The sequence below is a fragment of the Oncorhynchus keta genome, chromosome 7 (genome assembly GCF_023373465.1).
Source record: "Oncorhynchus keta strain PuntledgeMale-10-30-2019 chromosome 7, Oket_V2, whole genome shotgun sequence".
Taxonomy (NCBI): domain Eukaryota; kingdom Metazoa; phylum Chordata; class Actinopteri; order Salmoniformes; family Salmonidae; genus Oncorhynchus; species Oncorhynchus keta.
Genome location: NC_068427.1, coordinates 49,786,620 through 49,810,067, shown reverse-complemented (window position 1 = coordinate 49,810,067; position 23,448 = coordinate 49,786,620).

The window sequence follows — 23,448 nt, the reverse complement described above, 5'->3', positions numbered from 1 at the left end:
TCATAATATAATAGAGACAGTAGATCTAGCTGGTCTGTCATAATATAATAGAGACAGTAGATCTAGCTGGTCTGTCATAATATAATAGAGACAGTAGATCTAGCTGGTCTGTCATAATATAATAGAGACAGTAGATCTAGCTGGTCTGTCATAATATAATAGATACACAAAGACAGTAGATCTAGCTGGCCTGTCATAATTTAATAGATACACAAAGACAGTAGATCTTGCTGGTCTGTCATATTATAATAGAGACAGTAGATCTAGCTGCTCTGTCATAATACAATAGAGACAATATATCTAGCTGGTCTGTCATAAAATAATTGAGACAGTAGATCTAGCTGGTCTGTCATAATATAATTGAGACAGTAGTTCTAGCTGGTCTGTCATAATACAATAGAGACAGTAGTTCTAGCTGGTCTGTCATAATACAATAGAGACAGTAGATCTAGCTGGTCTGTCATAATATAATAGAGACAGTAGATCTAGCTGGTCTGTCATAATATAATAGAGACAGTAGATCTAGCTGGTCTGTCATAATATAATAGAGACAGTAGATCTAGCTGGTCTGTCATAATATAATAGAGACAGTAGATCTAGCTGGTCTGTCATAATATAATAGAGACAGTAGATCTAGCTGGTCTGTCATAATATAATAGAGACAGTAGATCTAGCTGGTCTGTCATAATATAATAGAGACATTAGATCTAGCTGGTCTGTCATAATATAATAGAGACAGTAGATCAAGCTGGAATGTTATAATATAATAGAGACATAGAGACAGTAGATTTAGCTGGTCTGTTATAATATAATAGAGACAGAGAGACAGTAGATCTAGCTGGTCTGTCATAATACAATAGTGACAGTAGATCTAGCTGGTCTGTCATAATATAATAGAGACATTAGATCTACCTGGTCTGTCATAATATAATAGAGACAGTAGATCTAGCTGGTCTGTCATAATATAATAGAGACATTAGATCTAGCTGGTCTGTCATAATATAATAGAGACAGTAGATCTAGCTGGTCTGTCATAATACAATTGAGACAGTAGATCTAGCTGGTCTGTCATAATATAATAGAGACAGTAGATCTAGCTGGTCTGTCATAATATAATAGAGACAGTAGATCTAGCTGGTCTGTCATAATATAATAGAGACAGTAGATCTAGCTGGTCTGTCATAATATAATAGAGACAGTAGATCTAGCTGGTCTGTCATAATATAATAGAGACAGTAGATCTAGCTGGTCTGTCATAATATAATAGAGACAGTAGATCTAGCTGGTCTGTCATAATATGATAGAGACAGTAGATCTAGCTGGTCTGTCATAATATAATAGAGACAGTAGATCTAGCTGGTCTGTCATAATATAATAGAGACAGTAGATCTAGCTGGTCTGTCATAATATAATAGAGACAGTAGATCTAGCTGGTCTGTCATAATATAATAGAGACAGTAGATCTAGCTGGTCTGTCATAATATAATAGAGACAGTAGATCTAGCTGGTCTGTCATAATATAATAGAGACAGTAGATCTAGCTGGTCTGTCATAATATAATAGAGACAGTAGATCTAGCTGGTCTGTCATAATATAATAGAGACAGTAGATCTAGCTGGTCTGTCATAATACAATAGAGACAGTAGATCTAGCTGGTCTGTCATAATATAATAGAGACAGTAGATCTAGCTGGTCTGTCATAATATAATAGAGACAGTAGATCTAGCTGGTCTGTCATAATATAATAGAGACAGTAGATCTAGCTGGTCTGTCATAATATAGAGAATAGAGACAGTAGATCTAGCTGGTCTGTCATAATATAATAGAGACAGTAGATCTAGCTGGTCTGTCATAATATAATAGAGACAGTAGATCTAGCTGGTCTGTCATAATATAATAGAGACAGTAGATCTAGCTGGTCTGTCATAATATAATAGAGACAGTAGATCTAGCTGGTCTGTCATAATATAATAGAGACAGTAGATCTAGCTGGTCTGTCATAATATAATAGAGACAGTAGATCTAGCTGGTCTGTCATAATATAATAGAGACAGTAGATCTAGCTGGTCTGTCATAATATAATAGAGACAGTAGATCTAGCTGGTCTGTCATAATATAATAGAGACAGTAGATCTAGCTGGTCTGTCATAATATAATAGAGACAGTAGATCTAGCTGGTCTGTCATAATACAATAGAGACAGTAGATCTAGCTGGTCTGTCATAATATAATAGAGACAGTAGATCTAGCTGGTCTGTCATAATATAATAGAGACATAGACAGTAGATCTAGCTGGTCTGTCATAATATAATAGAGACAGTAGATCTAGCTGGTCTGTCATAATATAATAGAGACAGTAGATCTAGCTGGTCTGTCATAATATAATAGAGACAGTAGATCTAGCTGGTCTGTCATAATATAATAGAGACAGTAGATCTAGCTGGTCTGTCATAATATAATAGAGACAGTAGATCTAGCTGGTCTGTCATAATATAATAGAGACAGTAGATCTAGCTGGTCTGTCATAATATAATAGAGACAGTAGATCTAGCTGGTCTGTCATAATATAATAGAGACAGTAGATCTAGCTGGTCTGTCATAATATAATAGAGACAGTAGATCTAGCTGGTCTGTCATAATATAATAGAGACAGTAGATCTAGCTGGTCTGTCATAATATAATAGAGACAGTAGATCTAGCTGGTCTGTCATAATATAATAGAGACAGTAGATCTAGCTGGTCTGTCATAATATAATAGAGACATAGAGACAGTAGATCTAGCTGGTCTGTCATAATATAATAGAGACAGATCTAGGTGATCTGTCATAATATAATAGAGACAGTAGATCTAGCTGGTCTGTCATAATATAATAGAGACAGTAGATCTAGCTGGTCTGTCATAATATAATAGAGACAGTAGATCTAGCTGGTCTGTCATAATATAATAGAGACAGTAGATCTAGCTGGTCTGTCATAATATAATAGAGACATAGAGACAGTAGATCTAGCTGGTCTGTCATAATATAATAGAGACAGTAGATCTAGCTGGTCTGTCATAATATAATAGAGACAGTAGATCTACCTGGTCTGTCATAATATAATAGAGACAGTAGATCTAGCTGGTCTGTCATAATATAATAGAGACAGTAGATCTAGCTGGTCTGTCATAATATAATAGAGACAGTAGATCTAGCTGGTCTGTCATAATATAATAGAGACAGTAGATCTAGCTGGTCTGTCATAATATAATAGAGACAGTAGATCTAGCTGGTCTGTCATAATATAATAGAGACAGTAGATCTAGCTGGTCTGTCATAATACAATAGAGACAGTAGATCTAGCTGGTCTGTCATAATATAATAGAGACAGTAGATCTAGCTGGTCTGTCATAATATAATAGAGACAGTAGATCTAGCTGGTCTGTCATAATATAATAGAGACAGTAGATCTAGCTGGTCTGTCATAATATAATAGAGACATAGTGACAGTAGATTTAGCTGGTCTGTCATAATATAATAGAGACAGTAGATCTAGCTGGTCTGTCATAATATAATAGAGACAGTAGATCTAGCTGGTCTGTCAAAATATAATAGAAACAGTAGATCTAGCTGGTCTGTCATAATATAATAGAGACAGTAGATCTAGCTGGTCTGTCATAATATAATAGAGACAGTAGGTCTAGCTGGTCTGTCATAATATAATAGAGACAGTAGATCTAGCTGGTCTGTCATAATATAATAGAGACATAGAGACAGTAGATCTAGCTGGTCTGTCATAATACAATAGAGACAGTAGATCTAGCTGGTCTGTCATAATATAATAGAGACAGTAGATCTACCTGGTCTGTCATAATATAATAGAGACAGTAGATCTAGCTGGTCTGTCATAATATAATAGAGACAGTAGATCTAGCTGGTCTGTCATAATATAATAGAGACAGTAGATCGAGCTGGTCTGTCATATTATGATAGAGACAGTAGATCTAGCTGGTCTGTCATAATACAACAGAGACAGTAAATCTAGCTGGTCTGTCATAATATAATAGAGACAGTAGATCTAGCTGGTCTGTCATAATATAATAGAGACAGTAGATCTACCTGGTCTGTCATAATATAATAGAGACAGTAGATCTAGCTGGTCTGTCATAATACAATCGAGACAGTAGATCTAGCTGGTCTGTCATAATACAATAGAGACAGTAGATCTAGCTGGAATGTCATAATATAATAGAGACAGTAGATCTAGCTGGTATGTCATATTATAATAGAGACATAGACACAGTAGATTTAGCGGGTCTGTCATAATATAATAGAGACACAGAGACAGTAGATCTACCTGGTCTGTCATAATATAATAGAGACAGTAGATCTAGCTGGTCTGTCATAATATAATAGGGAGAGTAAATCTAGCTGGTCTGTCATAATACAATTGAGACAGTAGTTCTAGCTGGTCTGTCATAATATAATAGAGACAGTAGATCGAGCTGGTCTGTCATATTATGATAGAGACAGTAGATCTAGCTGGTCTGTCATGATATAATAGAAACAGTAGATCTAGCTGGTCTCTCATAATATAATAGAGACAGTAGATCTAGCTGGTCTGTCATAATATAATAGAGACAGTAGATCGAGCTGGTCTGTCATATTATGATAGAGACAGTAGATCTAGCTGGTCTGTCATGATATAATAGAAACAGTAGATCTAGCTGGTCTGTCATAATATAATAGAGACAGTATATCCAGTTTGTCTGTCATAATATAATAGAGACAGTAGATCTAGCTGGTCTGTCATAATATAATAGAGAGAGTAGATCTAGCTGGTCTGTCATAATATAATAGAGACAGTAGATCTAGCTGGTCTGTCATAATATAATAGAGAGAGTAGATCTAGCTGGTCTGTCATAATATATTAGGGAGAGTAGATCTAGCTGGTCTGTCAAAATATAATAGAGACAGAGACATTAGATCTAGCTGGTCTGTCATAATATAATAGAGACAGTAGATCTAGCTGGTCTGTCATAATATAATAGAGACAGTAGATCTAGCTGGTCTGTCATAATACAATAGAGACAATAGATCTAGCTGGTCTATCATAATATAATAGAGACAGTAGGTCTAGCTGGTCTGTCATAATATAATAGAGACAGTAGATCTAGCTGGTATGTCATAATATAATAGAGACATAGCGACAGTAGATTTAGCTGGTCTGTCATAATATAATAGAGACAGTAGATCTAGCTGGTATGTCATAATATAATAGAGACAGTAGGTCTAGCTGGTCTGTCATAATATAATAGAGACAGTAGATCTAGCTGGTCTGTCATAATATAATAGAGACAGTAGGTCTAGCTGGTCTGTCATAATATAATAGAGACAGTAGATCTAGCTGGTCTGTCATAATATAATAGAGACATAGAGACAGTAGATCTAGCTGGTCTGTCATAATATAATAGAGACAGTAGATCTAGCTGGTCTGTCATAATATAATAGAGACAGTAGATCTAGCTGGTCTGTCATAATATAATAGAGACAGTAGATCTAGCTGGTCTGTCATAATATAATAGAGACATTAGATCTAGCTGGTCTGTCATAATATAATAGAGACAGTAGATCTAGCTGGTCTGTCATAATATAATAGAGACAGTAGATCTAGCTGGTCTGTCATAATACAATAGAGACAGTAGATCTAGCTGGTCTGTCATAATATAATAGAGACAGTAGATCTAGCTGGTCTGTCATAATATAATAGAGACAGTAGATCTAGCTGGTCTGTCATAATATAATAGAGACAGTAGATCTAGCTGGTCTGTCATAATACAATAGAGACAGTAGATCTAGCTGGTCTGTCATAATATAATAGAGACAGTAGATCTAGCTGGTCTGTCATAATATAATAGAGACAGTAGATCTAGCTGGTCTGTCATATTATAATAGAGACATAGACACAGTAGATTTAGCTGGTCTGTCATAATATAATAGAGACAGTAGATCTAGCTGGTCTGTCATAATATAATAGAGACAGTAGATCTAGCTGGTCTGTCATAATATAATAGAGACAGTAGATCTAGCTGGTCTGTCATAATATAATAGAGACAGTAGATCTAGCTGGTCTGTCATAATATAATAGAGACAGTAGATCTAGCTGGTCTGTCATAATATAATAGAGACAGTAGATCTAGCTGGTCTGTCATAATATAATAGAGACAGTAGATCTAGCTGGTCTGTCATAATATAATAGAGACAGTAGATCTAGCTGGTCTGTCATAATATAATAGAGACAGTAGATCTAGCTGGTCTGTCATAATATAATAGAGACAGTAGATCTAGCTGGTCTGTCATAATATAATAGAGACAGTAGATCTAGCTGGTCTGTCATAATATAATAGAGACAGTATATCTAGCTGGTCTGTCATAATATAATAGAGACAGTAGATCTAGCTGGTCTGTCATAATATAATAGAGACAGTAGATCTAGCTGGTCTGTCATAATATAATAGAGACAGTAGATCTAGCTGGTCTGTCATAATATAATAGAGACAGTAGATCTAGCTGGTCTGTCATAATATATTAGAGACAGTAGATCTAGCTGGTCTGTCAAAATATAATAGAGACAGAGACAGTAGTTCTAGCTGGTCTGTCATAATATAATAGAAACAGTAGATCTAGCTGGTCTGTCATAATATAATAGAGACAGTAGATCTAGCTGGTCTGTCATAATACAATAGAGACAGTAGATCTAGCTGGTCTGTCATAATATAATAGAGACAGTAGATCTAGCTGGTCTGTCATAATATAATAAGACAGTAGATCTAGCTGGTCTGTCATAATATAATAGAGACTTAGAGTCAGCTGGTCTGTCATAATTAATAGAGACAGTAGGTCTAGCTGGTCTGAACATAATATAATAGAGCGTAGATCTAGCTGGTCTGTCTAATATACTGAGCTACAGAAGGTCATAATGGACCATAATATATAGAGACAGTAGATCTAGCTGGTCTGTCATAATATAATAGAGACATAGACAGTAGATGTAGCTGGTCTGTCATAATATAATAGAGACAGTAGATCTAGCTGGTCTGTCAGAATATAATAGAAACAGTAGATCTAGCTGGTATGTCAGAATATAATAGAGAAAGTAGATCTAGCTGGTCTGTCATAATATAATAGAGACAGTAGATCTAGCTGGTCTGTGATAATATAATAGAGACAGTAGATCTAGCTGGTCTGTCATAATATAATAGAGACATAGAGACAGTAGATCTAGCTGGTCTGTCATAATATAATAGAGACAGTAGATCTAGCTGGTCTGTCATAATATAATAGAGACAGTAGATCTAGCTGGTCTGTCATAATATAATAGAGACAGTAGATCTAGCTGGTCTGTCATAATATAATAGAGACATTAGATCTAGCTGGTCTGTCATAATATAATAGAGACAGTAGATCTAGCTGGTCTGTCATAATATAATAGAGACAGTAGATCTAGCTGGTCTGTCATAATATAATAGAGACAGTAGATCTAGCTGGTCTGTCATAATATAATAGAGACAGTAGATCTAGCTGGTCTGTCATAATATAATAGAGACAGTAGATCTAGCTGGTCTGTCATAATATAATAGAGACAGTAGATCTAGCTGGTCTGTCATAATATAATAGAGACAGTAGATCTAGCTGGTCTGTCATAATATAATAGAGACAGTAGATCTAGCTGGTCTGTCATAATATAATAGAGACAGTAGATCTAGCTGGTCTGTCATATTATAATAGAGACATAGACACAGTAGATCTAGCTGGTCTGTCATAATATAATAGAGACAGTAGATCTAGCTGGTCTGTCATAATATAATAGAGACAGTAGATCTAGCTGGTCTGTCATAATATAATAGAGACAGTAGATCTAGCTGGTCTGTCATAATATAATAGAGACAGTAGATCTAGCTGGTCTGTCATAATATAATAGAGACAGTAGATCTAGCTGGTCTGTCATAATATAATAGAGACAGTAGATCTAGCTGGTCTGTCATAATATAATAGAAACAGTAGATCTAGCTGGTCTGTCATAATATAATAGAGACAGTAGATCTAGCTGGTCTGTCATAATATAATAGAGACAGTAGATCTAGCTGGTCTGTCATAATATAATAGAGACAGTAGATCTAGCTGGTCTGTCATAATATAATAGAAGACAGTAGATCTAGCTGGTCTGTCATAATATAATAGAGACAGTAGATCTAGCTGGTCTGTCATAATATAATAGAGACAGTAGATCTAGCTGGTCTGTCATAATATAATAGAGACAGTAGATCTAGCTGGTCTGTCATAATATAATAGAGACAGTAGATCTAGCTGGTCTGTCATAATATAATAGAGACAGTAGATCTAGCTGGTCTGTCATAATATAATAGAGACAGTAGATCTAGCTGGTCTGTCATAATATAATAGAGACAGAGACAGTAGATCTAGCTGTCTGTCATAATATAATATGATAGAAACAGTAGATCTAGCTGGTCTGTCATAATACAATAGAGACAGTAGATCTAGCTGGTCTGTCATAATATAATAGAGACAGTAGATCTAGCTGGTCTGTCATAATACAATAGAGACAGTAGATCAAGCTGGTCTGTCTTAATATAATAGAGACAGTAGATCTAGCTGGTCTGTCATAATATAATAGAGACATAGAGACAGTAGATCTAGCTGGTCTGTCATAATATAATAGAGACAGTAGATCTAGCTGGTCTGTCATAATATAATAGAGACAGTAGATCTAGCTGGTCTGTCATAATATAATAGAGACAGTAGATCTAGCTGGTCTGTCATAATATAATAGAGACAGTAGATCTAGCTGGTCTGTCATAATATAATAGAGACAGTAGATCTAGCTGGTCTGTCATAATATAATAGAGACAGTAGATCTAGCTGGTCTGTCATAATATAATAGAGACAGTAGATCTAGCTGGTCTGTCATAATATAATAGAGACAGTAGATCTAGCTGGTCTGTCATAATATAATAGAGACAGTAGATCTAGCTGGTATGTCATAATATAATAGAGACATAGAGACAGTAGATCTAGCTGGTCTGTCATAATATAATAGAGACAGTAGATCTAGCTGGTCTGTCATAATATAATAGAGACAGTAGATCTAGCTGGTCTGTCATAATATAATAGAGACAGTAGGTCTAGCTTGTCTGTCATAATATAATAGAGGCAGTAGATCTAGCTGGTCTGTCATAATATAATAGAGACATAGAGACAGTAGATCTAGCTGGTCTGTCATAATATAATAGAGACAGTAGATCTAGCTGGTCTGTCATAATATAATAGAGACAGTAGATCTAGCTGGTCTGTCATAATATAATAGAGACAGTAGATCTAGCTGGTCTGTCATAATATAATAGAGACAGTAGATCTAGCTGGTCTGTCATAATATAATAGAGACAGTAGATCTAGCTGGTCTGTCATAATATAATAGAGACAGTAGATCTAGCTGGTCTGTCATAATATGATAGAGACAGTAGATCTAGCTGGTCTGTCATAATATAATAGAGACAGTAGATCTAGCTGGTCTGTCATAATATAATAGAGACAGTAGATCTAGCTGGTCTGTCATAATATAATAGAGACAGTAGATCTAGCTGGTCTGTCATAATATAATAGAGACAGTAGATCTAGCTGGTCTGTCATAATATAATAGAGACAGTAGATCTAGCTGGTCTGTCATAATATAATAGAGACATAGAGACAGTAGATCTAGCTGGTCTGTCATAATATAATAGAGACAGTAGATCTAGCTGGTCTCTCATAATATAATAGAGACAGTAGATCTAGCTGGTCTGTCATAATATAATAGAGACAGTAGATCTAGCTGGTCTGTCATAATATAATAGAGACAGTAGATCTAGCTGGTCTGTCATAATATAATAGAGACAGTAGATCTAGCTGGTCTGTCATAATATAATAGAGACAGTAGATCTAGCTGGTCTGTCATAATATAATAGAGAGATAGAGATAGTAGATCTAGCTGGCTCTGTCATAATATAATAGAGACAGTAGATCTAGCTGGTCTGTCATAATATAATAGAGACAGTAGATCTAGCTGGTCTGTCATAATATAATAGAGACAGTAGATCTAGCTGGTCTGTCATAATATAATAGAGACAGTAGATCTAGCTGGTCTGTCATAATATAATAGAGACAGTAGATCTAGCTGGTCTGTCATAATATAATAGAGACAGTAGATCTAGCTGGTCTGTCATAATATAATAGAGACAGTAGATCTAGCTGGTCTGTCATAATATAATAGAGACAGTAGATCTAGCTGGTCTGTCATAATATAATAGAGACAGTAGATCTACCTGGTCTGTCATAATATAATAGAGACAGTAGATCTAGCTGGTCTGTCATAATATAATAGAGACAGTAGATCTAGCTGGTCTGTCATAATATAATAGAGACAGTAGATCTAGCTGGTCTGTCATAATATAATAGAGACAGTAGATCTAGCTGGTCTGTCATAATATAATAGAGACAGTAGATCTAGCTGGTCTGTCATAATATAATAGAGACAGTAGATCTAGCTGGTCTGTCATAATATAATAGAGACAGTAGATCTAGCTGGTCTGTCATAATATAATAGAGACATAGAGACAGTAGATCTAGCTGGTCTGTCATAATATAATAGAGACAGTAGATCTAGCTGGTCTGTCATAATATAATAGAGACAGTAGATCTAGCTAGTCTGTCATAATATAATAGAGACATAGAGACAGTAGATCTAGCTGGTCTGTCATAATATAATATAGACAGTAGATCTAGCTGGTCTGTCATAATATAATAGAGACAGTAGATCTAGCTGGTTTGTCATAATATAATAGAGACAGTAGATCTAGCTGGTCTGTCATAATAAAATAGAGACAGTAGATCTAGATGGTCTGTCATAATATAATAGAGACAGTAGATCTAGCTGGTCTGTCATAATACAATAGAGACAGTAGATCTAGCTGGTCTGTCATAATAAAATACAGACAGTAGATCTAGCTGGTCTGTCATAATATAATAGAGACAGTAGATCTAGCTGGTCTGTCATAATATAATAGAGACAGTAGATCTAGCTGGTCTGTCATAATATAATAGAGACAGTAGATCTAGCTGGTCTGTCATAATATAATAGAGACAGTAGATCTAGCTGGTCTGTCATAATATAATAGAGACAGTAGATCTAGCTGGTCTGTCATAATATAATAGAGACAGTAGATCTAGCTGGTCTGTCATAATATAATAGAGACAGTAGATCTAGCTGGTCTGTCATAATATAATAGAGACAGTAGATCTAGCTGGTCTGTCATAATATAATAGAGACAGTAGATCTAGCTGGTCTGTCATAATATAATAGAGACAGTAGATCTAGCTGGTCTGTCATAATATAATAGACATAGAGACAGTAGATCTAGCTGGTCTGTCATAATACAATAGAGACAGTAGATCTAGCTGGTCTGTCATAATATAATAGAGACAGTAGATCTAGCTGGTCTGTCATAATATAGAGAATAGAGACAGTAGATCTAGCTGGTCTGTCATAATACAATAGAGACAGTAGATCTAGCTGGTCTGTCATAATATAATAGAGACAGTAGATCTAGCTGGTCTGTCATAATATAATAGAGACAGTAGATCTAGCTGGTCTGTCATAATATAATAGAGACAGTAGATCTAGCTGGTCTGTCATAATATAATAGAGACAGTAGATCTAGCTGGTCTGTCATAATATAATAGAGACAGTAGATCTAGCTGGTCTGTCATAATATAATAGAGACAGTATATCTAGCTGGTCTGTCATAATATAATAGAGACAGTAGATCTAGCTGGTCTGTCATAATATAATAGAGACAGTAGATCTAGCTGGTCTGTCATAATATAATAGAGACAGTAGATCTAGCTGGTCTGTCATAATATAATAGAGACAGTAGATCTAGCTGGTCTGTCATAATACAATAGAGACAGTAGATCTAGCTGGTCTGTCATAATATAATAGAGACAGTAGATCTAGCTGGTCTGTCATATTATAATACATAGAGACAGTAGATTTAGCTGGTCTGTCATAATATAATAATAGAGACAGTAGATCTAGCTGGTCTGTCATAATATAATAGAGACAGTAGATCTAGCTGGTCTGTCATAATATAATAGAGACAGTAGATCTAGCTGGTCTGTCATAATATAATAGAGACAGTAGATATAGCTGGTCTGTCATAATATAATAGAGACAGTAGATCTAGCTGGTCTGTCATAATATAATAGAGACAGTAGATCTAGCTGGTCTGTCATAATACAATAGAGACAGTAGATCTAGCTGGTCTGTCATAATATAATAGAGACAGTAGATCTAGCTGGTCTGTCATAATACAATAGAGACAGTAGATCTAGCTGGTCTGTCATAATATAATAGAGACAGTAGATCTAGCTGGTCTGTCATAATATAATAGAGACAGTAGATCTAGCTGGTATGTCTTAATATAATAGAGACAGTATATCTAGCTGGTCTGCCATAATATAATAGAGACAGTAGATCTAGCTAGTCTGTCATAATATAATAGAGACAGTAGATCTAGCTGGTCTGTCATAATACAATCGAGACAGTAGATCTAGCTGGTCTGTCATAATATACTAAAGACAGTAGGTCTAGCTGGTCTGTCATAATACAATAGAGACAGTAGATCTAGCTGGTCTGTCATAATATAATAGAGACAGTAGATCTAGCTGGTCTGTCATAATATAATAGAGACAGTAGATCTAGCTGGTCTGTCATAATATAATAGAGACATTAGATCTAGCTGGTCTGATTTAGCTGGTCTGTCTAGCTAATCATAATATAATAGAGACAGTAGATCTAGCTGGTCTGTCATAATATAATAGAGACAATAGATCTAGCTGGTCTGTCATAATATAATAGAGACAGTAGATCTAGCTGGTCTGTCATAATATAATAGAGACAGTAGATCTAGCTGGTCTTTCATAATACAATAGAGACAGTAGATCTAGCTGGTCTGTCATAATATAATAGAGACAGTAGATCTAGCTGGTCTGTCATAATATAATAGAGACAGTAGATCGAGCTGGTCTGTCATAATATAATAGAGACAGTATATCTAGTTGGTCTATCATTTTATAATAGAGACATAGACAGTAGATTTAGCTGGTCGGTCATAATATAATAGAGACACTAGATCTAGCTGGTCTGTCATAATATAATAGCGACAGTAGAACTAGCTGGTCTGTCATAATACAATAGAGACAGTAGATCTAGCTGGTCTGTCATAATATAATAGAGACATGAAGACAGTAGATCTAGCTGGTCTGTCATAATATAATAGAGACAATAGATCAAGCTGGTCTGTCATTATAGAATAGGGACAGTAGATCTAGCTGGTCTGTCATAATATAATAGAGACAGTAGATCTACCTGATCTGTCATAATATAATAGCGACTGTAGATCTAGCTGGTCTGTCATAATATAATAGACAGTAGATCTAGCTGGTCTGTCATAATATAATAGAGACAGTAGATCTAGCTGGTCTGTCATAATATAATAGAGACAGTAGATCTAGCTGGTCTGTCATAATATAATAGAGACAGTAGATCTAGCTGGTCTGTCATAATATAATAGAGACAGTAGATCTAGCTGGTCTGTCATAATATAATAGAGACAGTAGATCTAGCTGGTCTGTCATAATATAATAGAGACAGTAGATCTAGCTGGTCTGTCATAATATAATAGAGACAGTAGATCTAGCTGGTCTGTCATAATATAATAGAGACATAGAGACAGTAGATTTAGCTGGTCTGTCATAATATAATAGAGACAGTAGATCTAGCTGGTCTGTCATAATATAATAGAGACAGTAGATCTAGCTGGTCTGTCATAATATAATAGAGACAGTAGATCTAGCTGGTCTGTCATAATATAATAGAGACAGTAGTAGATCTAGCTGGTCTGTCATAATATAATAGAGACAGTAGATCTAGCTGGTCTGTCATAATATAATAGAGACAGTAGATCTAGCTGGTCTGTCATAATATAATAGAGACAGTAGATCTAGCTGGTCTGTCATAATATAATAGAGACAGTAGATCTAGCTGGTCTGTCATAATATAATAGAGAGACAGTAGATCTAGCTGGTCTGTCATAATATAATAGAGACAGTAGATCTAGCTGGTCTGTCATAATATAATAGAGACAGTAGATCTAGCTGGTCTGTCATAATATAATAGAGACAGTAGATCTAGCTGGTCTGTCATAATATAATAGAGACAGTAGATCTAGCTGGTCTGTCATAATATAATAGAGACAGTAGATCTAGCTGGTCTGTCATAATATAATAGAGACAGTAGATCTAGCTGGTCTGTCATAATATAATAGAGACAGTAGATCTAGCTGGTCTGTCATAATATAATAGAGACATAGAGACAGTAGATCTAGCTGGTCTGTCATAATATAATAGAGACAGTAGATCTAGCTGGTCTGTCATAATATAATAGAGACAGTAGATCTAGCTGGTCTGTCATAATATAATAGAGACAGTAGATCTAGCTGGTCTGTCATAATATAATAGAGACAGTAGATCTAGCTGGTCTGTCATAATATAATAGAGACAGTAGATCTAGCTGGTCTGTCATAATATAATAGAGACAGTAGATCTAGCTGGTCTGTCATAATATAATAGAGACAGTAGATCTAGCTGGTCTGTCATAATATAATAGAGACAGTAGATCTAGCTGGTCTGTCATAATATAATAGAGACAGTAGATCTAGCTGGTCTGTCATAATATAATAGAGACAGTAGATCTAGCTGGTCTGTCATAATATAATAGAGACAGTAGATCTAGCTGGTCTGTCATAATATAATAGAGACAGTAGATCTAGCTGGTCTGTCATAATATAATAGAGACAGTAGATCTAGCTGGTCTGTCATAATATAATAGAGACAGTAGATCTAGCTGGTCTGTCATAATATAATAGAGACAGTAGATCTAGCTGGTCTGTCATAATATAATAGAGACAGTAGATCTAGCTGGTCTGTCATAATATAATAGAGACAGTAGATCTAGCTGGTCTGTCATAATATAATAGAGACATAGTGACAGTAGATCTAGCTGGTCTGTCATAATATAATAGAGACAGTAGATCTAGCTGGTCTGTCATAATATAATAGAGACAGTAGATCTAGCTGGTCTGTCAATAATATAATAGAGACAGTAGATCTAGCTGGTCTGTCATAATATAATAGAGACAGTAGATCTAGCTGGTCTGTCATAATATAATAGAGACAGTAGATCTAGCTGGTCTGTCATAATATAATAGAGACAGTAGATCTAGCTGGTCTGTCATAATATAATAGAGACATAGAGACAGTAGATCTAGCTGGTCTGTCATAATATAATAGAGACAGTAGATCTAGCTGGTCTGTCATAATATAATAGAGACAGTAGATCTAGCTGGTCTGTCATAATATAATAGAGACAGTAGATCTAGCTGGTCTGTCATAATATAATAGAGACAGTAGATCTAGCTGGTCTGTCATAATATAATAGAGACAGTAGATCTAGCTGGTCTGTCATAATATAATAGAGACAGTAGATCTAGCTGGTCTGTCATAATATAATAGAGACAGTAGATCTAGCTGGTCTGTCATAATATAATAGAGACAGTAGATCTAGCTGGTCTGTCATAATATAATAGAGACAGTAGATCTAGCTGGTCTGTCATAATATAATAGAGACAGTAGATCTAGCTGGTCTGTCATAATATAATAGAGACAGTAGATCTAGCTGGTCTGTCATAATATAATAGAGACAGTAGATCTAGCTGGTCTGTCATAATATAATAGAGACAGTAGATCTAGCTGGTCTGTCATAATATAATAGAGACAGTAGATCTAGCTGGTCTGTCATAATATAATAGAGACAGTAGATCTAGCTGGTCTGTCATAATATAATAGAGACAGTAGATCTAGCTGGTCTGTCATAATATAATAATAGAGACAGTAGATCTAGCTGGTCTGTCATAATATAATAGAGACAGTAGATCTAGCTGGTCTGTCATAATATAATAGAGACAGTAGATCTAGCTGGTCTGTCATAATATAATAGAGACAGTAGATCTAGCTGGTCTGTCATAATATAATAGAGACAGTAGATCTAGCTGGTCTGTCATAATATAATAGAGACAGTAGATCTAGCTGGTCTGTCATAATATAATAGAGACAGTAGGTAGATCTAGCTGGTCTGTCATAATATAATAGAGACAGTAGATCTAGCTGGTCTGTCATAATATAATAGAGACAGTAGATCTAGCTGGTCTGTCATAATATAATAGAGACAGTAGATCTAGCTGGTCTGTCATAATATAATAGAGACAGTAGATCTAGCTGGTCTGTCATAATATAATAGAGACATAGCGACAGTAGATCTAGCTGGTCTGTCATAATATAATAGAGACAGTAGATCTAGCTGGTCTGTCATAATATAATAGAGACATAGAGACAGTAGATCTAGCTGGTCTGTCATAATATAATAGAGACAGTAGATCTAGCTGGTCTGTCATAATATAATAGAGACAGTAGATCTAGCTGGTCTGTCATAATATAATAGAGACAGTAGATCTAGCTGGTCTGTCATAATATAATAGAGACAATAGATCTAGCTGGTCTGTCATAATATAATAGAGACAGTAGATCTAGCTGGTCTGTCATAATATAATAGAGACAGTAGATCTAGCTGGTCTGTCATAATATAATAGAGACAGTAGATCTAGCTGGTCTGTCATAATATAATAGAGACAGTAGATCTAGCTGGTCTGTCATAATATAATAGAGACAGTAGATCTAGCTGGTCTGTCATAATATAATAGAGACAGTAGATCTAGCTGGTCTGTCATAATATAATAGAGACAGTAGATCTAGCTGGTCTGTCATAATATAATAGAGACAGTAGATCTAGCTGGTCTGTCATAATATAATAGAGACAGTAGATCTAGCTGGTCTGTCATAATATAATAGAGACAGTAGATCTAGCTGGTCTGTCATAATATAATAGAGACATAGCGACAGTAGATCTAGCTGGTCTGTCATAATATAATAGAGACAGTAGATCTAGCTGGTCTGTCATAATATAATAGAGACAGTAGATCTAGCTGGTCTGTCATAATATAATAGAGACAGTAGATCTAGCTGGTCTGTCATAATATAATAGAGACAGTAGATCTAGCTGGTCTGTCATAATATAATAGAGACAGTAGATCTAGCTGGTCTGTCATAATAGAATAGAGACAGTAGATCTAGCTGGTCTGTCATAATATAATAGAGACAGTAGATCTAGCTGGTCTGTCATAATATAATAGAGACAGTAGATCTAGCTGGTCTGTCATAATATAATAGAGACAGTAGATCTAGCTGGTCTGTCATAATATAATAGAGACAGTAGATCTAGCTGGTCTGTCATAATATAATAGAGACAGTAGATCTAGCTGGTCTGTCATAATATAATAGAGACAGTAGATCTAGCTGGTCTGTCATAATATAATAGAGACAGTAGATCTAGCTGGTCTGTCATAATATAATAGAGACAGTAGATCTAGCTGGTCTGTCATAATATAATAGAGACAGTAGATCTAGCTGGTCTGTCATAATATAATAGAGACAGTAGATCTAGCTGGTCTGTCATAATATAATAGAGACAGTAGATCTAGCTGGTCTGTCATAATATAATAGAGACAGTAGATCTAGCTGGTCTGTCATAATATAATAGAGACAGTAGATCTAGCTGGTCTGTCATAATATAATAGAGACAGTAGATCTAGCTGGTCTGTCATAATATAAGAGACAGTAGATCTAGCTGGTCTGTCATAATATAATAGAGACAGTAGATCTAGCTGGTCTGTCATAATATAATAGAGACAGTAGATCTAGCTGGTCTGTCATAATATAATAGAGACAGTAGATCTAGCTGGTCTGTCATAATATAATAGAGACAGTAGATCTAGCTGGTCTGTCATAATATAATAGAGACAGTAGATCTAGCTGGTCTGTCATAATATAATAGAGACAGTAGATCTAGCTGGTCTGTCATAATATAATAGAGACAGTAGATCTAGCTGGTCTGTCATAATATAATAGAGACAGTAGATCTAGCTGGTCTGTCATAATATAATAGAGACAGTAGATCTAGCTGGTCTGTCATAATATAATAGAGACAGTAGATCTAGCTGGTCTGTCATAATATAATAGAGACAGTAGATCTAGCTGGTCTGTCATAATATAATAGAGACAGTAGATCTAGCTGGTCTGTCATAATATAATAGAGACAGTAGATCTAGCTGGTCTGTCATAATATAATAGAGACAGTAGATCTAGCTGGTCTGTCATAATATAATAGAGACAGTAGATCTAGCTGGTCTGTCATAATATAATAGAGACAGTAGATCTAGCTGGTCTGTCATAATATAATAGAGACAGTAGATCTAGCTGGTCTGTCATAATATATAATAGAGACAGTAGATCTAGCTGGTCTGTCATAATATAATAGAGACAGTAGATCTAGCTGGTCTGTCATAATATAATAGAGACAGTAGATCTAGCTGGTCTGTCATAATATAATAGAGACATAGAGACAGTAGATCTAGCTGGTCTGTCATAATATAATAGAGACAGTAGATCTAGCTGGTCTGTCATAATATAATAGAGACAGTAGATCTAGCTGGTCTGTCATAATATAATAGAGACAGTAGATCTAGCTGGTCTGTCATAATATAATAGAGACATAGACAGTAGATCTAGCTGGTCTGTCATAATATAATAGAGACAGTAGATCTAGCTGGTCTGTCATAATATAATAGAAACAGTAGATCTAGCTGGTCTGTCATAATATAATAGAGACAGTAGATCTAGCTGGTCTGTCATAATATAATAGAGACAGTAGATCTAGCTGGTCTGTCAAAATGTAATAGAGACAGCAGATCTAGCTGGTCTCATAATATAATAGAGACAGTAGATCTAGCTGGTCTGTCATAATATAATAGAGACAGTAGATCTAGCTGGTATGTCATAATATAATAGAGACATAGCGACAGTAGATTTAGCTGGTCTGTCATAATATAATAGAGACAGTAGATCTAGCTGGTCTGTCAAAATACAATAGAAACAGTAGATCTAGCTGGTCTGTCATAATATAATAGAGACATAGAGACAGTAGATCTAGCTGGTCTGTCATAATACAATAGAGACAATAGATCTAGCTGGTCTATCATAATATAATAGAGACAGTAGGTCTAGCTGGTCTGTCATAATATAATAGAGACATAGAGACAGTAGATCTAGCTGGTCTTTCATAATACAATAGAGACAGTAGATCTAGCTGGTCTGTCATAATATAATAGAGACAGTAGATCTACCTGGTCTGTCATAATATAATAGAGACAGTAGATCTAGCTGGTCTGTCATAATATAATAGAGACAGTAGATCTAGCTGGTCTGTCATAATATAATAGAGACAGTAGATCTAGCTGGTCTGTCATAATATAATAGAGACAGTAGATCTGGCTGGTCTGTCATAATATAATAGAGACAGTAGATCTAGCTGGTCTGTCATAATATAATAGAGACAGTAGATCTAGCTGGTCTGTCATAATATAATAGAGACAGTAGATCTAGCTGGTCTGTCATAATATAATAGAGACAGTAGATCTAGCTGGTCTGTCATAATATAATAGAGACAGTAGATTTAGCTGGTCTGTCATAATATAATAGAGACATAGAGACAGTAGATCTAGCTGGTCTGTCATAATATAATAGAGACAGTAGATCTAGCTGGTCTGTCATAATATAATAGAGACAGTAGATCTAGCTGGTCTGTCATAATATAATAGAGACAGTAGATCTAGCTGGTCTGTCATAATATAATAGAGACAGTAGATCTAGCTGGTCTGTCATAATATAATAGAGACAGTAGATCTAGCTGGTCTGTCATAATATAATAGAGACAGTAGATCTAGCTGGTCTGTCATAATATAATAGAGACAGTAGATCTAGCTGGTCTGTCATAATATAATAGAGACAGTAGATCTAGCTGGTCTGTCATAATATAATAGAGACAGTAGATCTAGCTGGTCTGTCATAATATAATAGAGACAGTAGATCTAGCTGGTCTGTCATAATATAATAGAGACAGTAGATCTAGCTGGTCTGTCATAATATAATAGAGACAGTAGATCTAGCTGGTCTGTCATAATATAATAGAGACAGTAGATCTAGCTGGTCTGTCATAATATAATAGAGACAGTAGATCTAGCTGGTCTGTCATAATATAATAGAGACAGTAGATCTAGCTGGTCTGTCATAATATAATAGAGACAGTAGATCTAGCTGGTCTGTCATAATATAATAGAGACAGTAGATCTAGCTGGTCTGTCATAATATAATAGAGACAGTAGATCTAGCTGGTCTGTCATAATATAATAGAGACAGTAGATCTAGCTGGTCTGTCATAATATAATAGAGACAGTAGATCTAGCTGGTCTGTCATAATATAATAATAGAGACAGTAGATCTAGCTGGTCTGTCATAATATAATAGAGACAGTAGATCTAGCTGGTCTGTCATAATATAATAGAGACAGTAGATCTAGCTGGTCTGTCATAATATAATAGAGACAGTAGATCTAGCTGGTCTGTCATAATATAATAGAGACAGTAGATCTAGCTGGTCTGTCATAATATAATAGAGACAGTAGATCTAGCTGGTCTGTCATAATATAATAGAGACAGTAGATCTAGCTGGTCTGTCATAATATAATAGAGACAGTAGATCTAGCTGGTCTGTCATAATATAATAGAGACAGTAGATCTAGCTGGTCTGTCATAATATAATAGAGACAGTAGATCTAGCTGGTCTGTCATAATATAATAGAGACAGTAGATCTAGCTGGTCTGTCATAATATAATAGAGACAGTAGATCTAGCTGGTCTGTCATAATATAATAGAGACAGTAGATCTAGCTGGTCTGTCATAATATAATAGAGACAGTAGATCTAGCTGGTCTGTCATAATATAATAGAGACAGTAGATCTAGCTGGTCTGTCATAATATAATAGAGACAGTAGATCTAGCTGGTCTGTCATAATATAATAGAGACAGTAGATCTAGCTGGTCTGTCATAATATAATAGAGACAGTAGATCTAGCTGGTCTGTCATAATATAATAGAGACAGTAGATCTAGCTGGTCTGTCATAATATAATAGAGACATAGAGTAGATCTAGCTGGTCTGTCATATATATAATAGAGACAGTAGATCTAGCTGGTCTGTCATAATATAATAGAGACAGTAGATCTAGCTGGTCTGTCATAATATAATAGAGACAGTAGATCTAGCTGGTCTGTCATAATATAATAGAGACAGTAGATCTAGCTGGTCTGTCATAATATAATAGAGACAGTAGATCTAGCTGGTCTGTCATAATATAATAGAGACAGTAGATCTAGCTGGTCTGTCATAATATAATAGAGACAGTAGATCTAGCTGGTCTGTCATAATATAATAGAGACAGTAGATCTAGCTGGTCTGTCATAATATAATAGAGATAGAGACAGTAGATCTAGCTGGTCTGTCATATGATAGAAACAGTAGATGTAGCTGGTCTGTCATAATACAATAGAGACAGTAGATCTAGCTGGTCTCTCATAATACAATCGAGACAGTAGGTCAAGCTTGTCTGTCATAATATCATAGAGACAGTAGATCTAGCTGATATGTCATAATATAATAGAGACAGTAGATCTAGCTGGTCTGTAATAATATAATAGAGACAGTAGATCTAGCTGGTCTGTCATAATATAATAGAGACAGTATATCTAGTTGGTCTGTCATAATACAATTGAGACAGTAGATCAAGCTGGTCTGTCATAATATAATAGAGACAGTAGATCTAGCTGGTATGTCATAATATAATAGAGACAGTAGGTCTAGCTGGTCTGTCATAATACAATCGAGACAGTAGATCTAGCTGGTATGTCATAATATAATAGAGACAGTAGATCTGGCTGGTCCGTCATAATATAATAGAGACAGTAGATCTAGCTGGTCTGTCATAATATAATAGAGACAGTAGATCTAGCTGGTCTGTCATAATACAATCGAGACAGTAGATCTAGCTGGTCTGTCATAATATAATAGAGACAGTAGTTCTAGCTGGTCTGTCATAATATAATAGAGACAGTAGATCTGGCTGGTCTGTCATAATACAATAGAGACAGTAGATCAAGCTGGTCTGTCATAATACAATAGAGACAGTAGATCTAGCTGGTCTGTCATAATATAATAGAGACAGTAGATCTAGCTGGTCTGTCATAATACAATAGAGACAGTAGATCTAGCTGGTCTGTCATAATATAATAGAGACAGTAGATCTAGCTGGTCTGTCATAATACAATAGAGACAGTAGATCTAGCTGGTCTGTCATAATATAATAGAGACAGTAGATCTAGCTGGTCTGTCATAATATAATAGAGACAGTAGATCTAGCTGGTCTGTCATAATATAATAGAGACAGTAGATCTAGCTGGTCTGTCATAATATAATAGAGACAGTAGATCTAGCTGGTCTGTCATAATATAATAGAGACAGTAGATCTAGCTGGTCTGTAATATTATAATAGAGACAGTAGATCTAGCTGGTCTGTCATAATATAGAGACAGTAGATCTAGCTGGTCTGTCATAATATAATAGAGACAGTAGATCTAGCTGGTCTGTCATAATATAATAGAGACAGTAGATCTAGCTGGTCTGTCATAATATAATAGAGACAGTAGATCTAGCTGGTCTGTCATAATATAATAGAGACAGTAGATCTAGCTGGTCTGTCATAATATAATAGAGACAGTAGATCTGGCTGGTCTGTCATAATACAATAGAGACAGTAGATCTAGCTGGTCTGTCATAATATAATAGAGACAGTAGATCTAGCTGGAATGTCATAATATAATAGAGACAGTAGATCTAGCTGGTCTGTCATAATATAATAGAAACAGTAGATCTAGCTGGTCTGTCATAATATAATAGAGACAGTAGATCTAGTTGGTCTGTCATAATATAATAGAGACAGTAGATCAAGCTGGTCTGTCATAATATAATAGAGACAGTAGATCTGGCTGGTCTGTCATAATACAATAGAGACAGTAGATCTAGCTGGTCTGTCATAATACAATCGAGACAGTAGATCTAGCTGGTCTGTCATAATATAATAGAGACAGTAGATCTAGCTGGTCTGTCATAATACAATTAGAGACAGTAGTTCTAGCTGGTCTGTCATAATATAATAGAGACAGTAGATCTAGCTGGTCTGTCATAATATAATAGAGACAGTAGATCTAGCTGGTCTGTCATAATATAATAGAGAC